The sequence below is a fragment of the Periplaneta americana genome, chromosome 10, assembly GCF_040183065.1.
Source record: "Periplaneta americana isolate PAMFEO1 chromosome 10, P.americana_PAMFEO1_priV1, whole genome shotgun sequence".
In the NCBI taxonomy this organism is placed as follows: Eukaryota; Metazoa; Arthropoda; class Insecta; order Blattodea; family Blattidae; genus Periplaneta; species Periplaneta americana.
The window spans coordinates 140061495-140066751 of NC_091126.1; positions in this window are offsets into that span (position 1 = coordinate 140061495).

Consider the following 5257-nt stretch of genomic DNA (forward strand, 5'->3'; position numbering starts at 1 on the left):
ATGAATATTGTAACGTAGCTAAATGAATATTTAATTTTATTAACAATGACCGTCAAAACATAAAATTGTACAATTACATTATGTACCAACAATTTATAACGCCATAAGTGCGCAAGGAATTCTTGAGTCAATTAAAAATCAGAGAATGGACAAGATTCCGTCAATTTTACACGTTGGTAGTAAAGTGCAAAAACTTTTATTACTGCTGCCAACAAAACTACACACACATTCCCGCATGAAATGCAAACGAGAATTTCATAATAAACTTAAGAAACATAATGAGTTTTATGGTTAAAGATAAACATGCTAACGTCTTTGTACAAATGCGACAGTTAAGTTCCATATCGAAATTTAAGTTATCTGTACATTTCCTTCATTTTATCTCAAGTTGGCTATTGTAGTCATTCATTTCAAAAACAAATCTTAAGTTTCGAATTCTATAATATATATTAATTTAATACTGATAATTTAATTAACTTCTTTTTCTCCCATATGACAATAACTAACCTAAATTCTACACGAAAAAGGTTATTAGCGATTTCTTGTGGTACCTAAACTGGTGAATCCAACGAGCACAGAAGACATAGAGTAGACGAAAACAGCTTGGGGATGAAGCCGCGCCTGCGGACAGTCGCCATCATGATGCTACCAAAACATTCGCTCTCACTTAGCCAGTGAGATCTATACTAAACAGGAGGCATAACTCAATGCCATGGATATATCACAGTCTAGTATATACAGTCGCGAAACTCAATACGTAGTAAATATGCAAACATTAGATAGTTGCTCACCACTAGGATCGCTAATATCGCCTCATTATAGGCAATGCAAAATAGTACCGTCACAGTCTATTGTTTCTAGCACCCTCAAAACTCAAACTTCGTGACTGTATATAGTAGACTGTGGATATATCACAGTCTAGTATATACAGTCACGAAGCTCAATACGTAGTAAATATGCACCCATAGATAGTCGCCAACCAATAGGATCGCTAATATCGCCTCATTACAGACAATGCGAAATAGTACGGCACAGTCTATTGTTCCAGCACCCTCACAACTCAAGCTTCGTGACTGTATATACTAGATTGTGGACATATATATATATATATATATATATATATATATATATATATATATATATATATATATATCCATGTCAATGCTTTAAAAGCGTCAAGCGAATCCTGAGCGCCTGAGCGTATTGCTATCTCTTTCTAACCTAGTGTTGTCCTTGCCTCTCTTGCAGTGACTGCTATCGTACACAATAACGACAGATACTGTATGGCATAAAAATATCAAACTACACCGTATCATTTCTCTGCTGTGCTATCATATGAACACTGACGTTCAAAGTTATCCGACCTACGATTTTCTGATCGTGTAAGCGAACTTTCCAACCACGGGATAAGTCCATATACTTACTAAAGCCTGGTTCAGACGGTGCGTGTTTCTGTGATGGATTCCAAGGTGGCTAGCAGGCTGGGTGCCGTGATGGCTACGGTGCTGGGTTCCGTGGTGGCTGCGGTGATGGTTTTCGTTCACACGGAGCAAGCTGCCTTGCATGCTGGATCCAAAGAGTTTGAAGTATTACAAAACTCTTTGGCTGGATCCCAGTTTGGAAGTTGGAGAATAAAACGTCTTTGGTTGGAGATGCTGGCGCGGTACGATTTATAAACATCAAATATGGAAGCTGTATGTGAAGCTGTACGAAGAAGACATTTAGCAGCCTTTGCTCTTTTGCTAGCTCTGAACGCTGAGGAGACGGATCAAATTAAAAAGAGTAGAATGTGGAGCCGAAAATGGTTACTGCGTAGAAATACGGGCTAAGATGTCTTAACAATGCTGTTTGTATAGCATATAAACATGTTTCTTCTCTGTACGCCTCAATTAAAGTTCTGACTTGATCTTTGGTCCAACCGTAGGAATTCATAATCAAAATTTTTGACTTGCTCTCTTAAGGGGAGAGGATGGTATTTTTCAAAACTTTTTTCCTATTCGGTGTAAATTATTAATTTTTTGTATGTAGAGAGCTCATAGCTGTGGCAACTCAACCAAATAAAAATATTTTGAAAAAAAAAAAAAAAAAAGGAATTATTTGGGGGCCCAAATTTGAAAAAAAAAATATATATATATACCCAATGCAGGATTATACTAAAACCGATATATCTAAACCGTTTTTAAAGATAGATTCAAACAGTTTTTGCAATGTATTTGCAAAAGTATGTTCTATACAAACTGTCTGTAACAGAATTTTGATTTTAGTCCCTACGTTGGTAAAATAAACAATTAAAATTTAATAACAATTTTCTGATTTCCTTTCTTGCAAATAAACGCACGTATTTTTAAAATGAAATCAATTAACAAAATTCTGTTACAGAGAAAAGTTTCCTAATAGTCTAAAGAATGTGTTCTAAATATCATGCATGTATCTTTAATAGTTCAGATATTATATTCATTTTGTCTGGCAACGTAGCAAAAAAAAATGAAGTTACTGGAAACCAATAAAAGCGGGCGTGTGATTTAAAAATCCATAGCGCAGGAAGTTTAAAAATAACGTCTCAACATCCGACAAGGGCACAAATACCCACAAAATGTTATGCAATGCATTCCACACATCTCAAAGGGTATTTTAAATATTAAAAAAAAAAAACAATTTTTTGAAAATTTAATTTACCGGAAACAACAATAAAAGTGGGCGAGTGATTTAAAAATCCATAATGCAGGAAGTTTAAAAATGGCGATCCACACATATCACAGAGTATTTTAAAGAACTTTTTTTTTTTTAATTTAGTAATTTTTCATCAAAAATGCCAACCTCTCCCCTTAAAATAGTAGCTTCTGCAACCATCCCGAGGTTGATCCACACTGTTGTTTTCTCGCTCCCAAGGTCCCAGAACAGTCTAGATAACACTCATGATAAATAAGTGGAAAACAACTAAAATTCTCATTAACAATAGTAAATGTTGCAACGAAGCAATTAAACAAGAAGTTTAAAACAACTAAAGTTCTATATTTGATTATTCTATCCTTAGAAACTAAGAAATATATAAAAAAAACTTTAGTTGGAGAACAACTATTTTGGTAACACTGAACCAGCACAGAAGCACGCAAGCAAAGTAGCAAGGAACCTACCCTCGAAATCCAGCAAGCTAGCCATCCACGGAACCACCAGAGCGCATTATTAACGGTGAGTGACCACGCAGGCGACCCATCCGCGCAGCCACCTTGGAATCCATAACAGAAACACGCACCGTCTGAACCGGGCTTAAGACTTACTAAATAACCGCTAGACCGCTCACTGGCGCTAGTGTTATGCTCCCAAATTGAACAGCCGACGGGCGGCCATTTGCTTGGTTGAGATGAATAAGTACAGGTTTAGTTCATGTGCTATTTTTAATTGCAGCAATGCACACAGATGTAAAGATAAAGAAGGAAGGAATGTTACATTTCACTGATTAGTTAATCTTTAATTTCTACAATTTTTTTTGGGCTCGTATTATGTTACAGAAGACAAACTATTGTACTTATACGGCTGTTTGTGCTTCAGATTTCCTCTGAGTAAAGATTCCCTTAACCGAAAATGGATAGGTGCAATCCGCAGAGAGAAATTCTACCCTACAATGAATCATTCAGTGTTTCAACTCATTTCGAAGATAGTTGTTACCTCTCAAACTACGTTATTACCGTATACATTGTTATTGTCCTTCATCCACTCCATATCCTTCCCTTTCTTCAAACAGCTGTTGCTTCAGTGCATACATGAATAATAAAATTATTCGCCGAATTCCAAGATAAAGAATTAATAATAATAATAATAATAATAATAATAATAATAATAATAATAATCCGTGGCGCTACAGTCCGTGAAGGCCCCAGACCGACCAGCCGGCTGCTGGCCTCACGCCCACATGCCGAAGCAGAGGTGGACGATCATCCAACCAGAATAGAGGTATCGTGTGGTTAGCACGATGATCCCCCCAGCCTTTACAGCTGGCTTTCGCAACCGGATTTTGCTACCTATCGTAGCTCCCCAAGTGCATCACGATTCTGGATGGGCACCGGTCCCATACACTGGCCGAAATTTGATGACAAAATTTCTTCCCCATGAGGACTCGAACCAGCGCGCATTCCGTAATGCGAGTCCTAGGCAGTATGCCTTAGACCACCACGCCACGGCGCGGGACGGTAGAAATAGATCCTGTTTAAAAAATATATATAAACAAATTTCAGAGCCTAAAAGCTGAAACATGTTCATTAATACTGCATGTACTAACCACTCATTAAGTAATGGCATAACACATTTCAAATTCATCTCCCAGAACAAGTATTAGGTCACATAGCCTGTTAGAGGAAGGAATTTTCACACCATCGTTCCTTTGGACAACTCAACAGAAACTGTATAAACTACAAAAAGTTATTTTTTTAATATCCCTGATTGAAAGTAACTCTTGTCTTAGTTACGGATTAATGAAACAGTTTTTATACTACTGCTACTGCTGCTGCTGCTGCTCCTGCTACTTGCTACTACTACTATTACGACTACTACTACTACTACTACTACTTTCTACTACTACTACTACTACAACTAATAATAATAATAATAATAATAATAATAATAATAATAATATTAATAATAATAATAATAATAAATAATAATGCTTTTTGATTTTATACAACAGTTTAACCTACAGATTAAATTAAAAAGTAGACATTATTAACCTTGGTTATGAATATTCACATTTGGAGTTCCTACGAAAATGATGCAAGTCTGACAGCCTGGTTGAATCCCGATAAAGCGGATCGAGATTGATAAAAATCCCAATTTGAGGGATAATAGCCTAGAACGCAATTTAAACAAGTTAGTCTGCATTTCCTATTATCCGATATTTTTATTTATATATTGACTCAGATGGTTACAATGTAAACATAGAGGTAACCCGCGGAAATTTAGTAAGTCTGTGAGGTAACCCAGCTGATTGCCGTAAGGCAACTCTACTCGCAAGATAATAGTTCCCCTAGTTCTACCACATTGTTGCTAATCCGTTTCGGTACCTAGTTGCTGTTCTCGCAAGTAATCAACATTGTGTATTTTAGGTGCGTTGAATGCCAAAAAAAAAAAAAAAAAAAAGAGTGTTTTGATATTGTATTTTACACTAATAACAGATACATACAATTGCTGCGTTTTGCAGTGCAGTGAACTATGTTTAAACATGGACTTATCGTCGATGTACTGTTGCAGTACCGGTTCCGAAAAA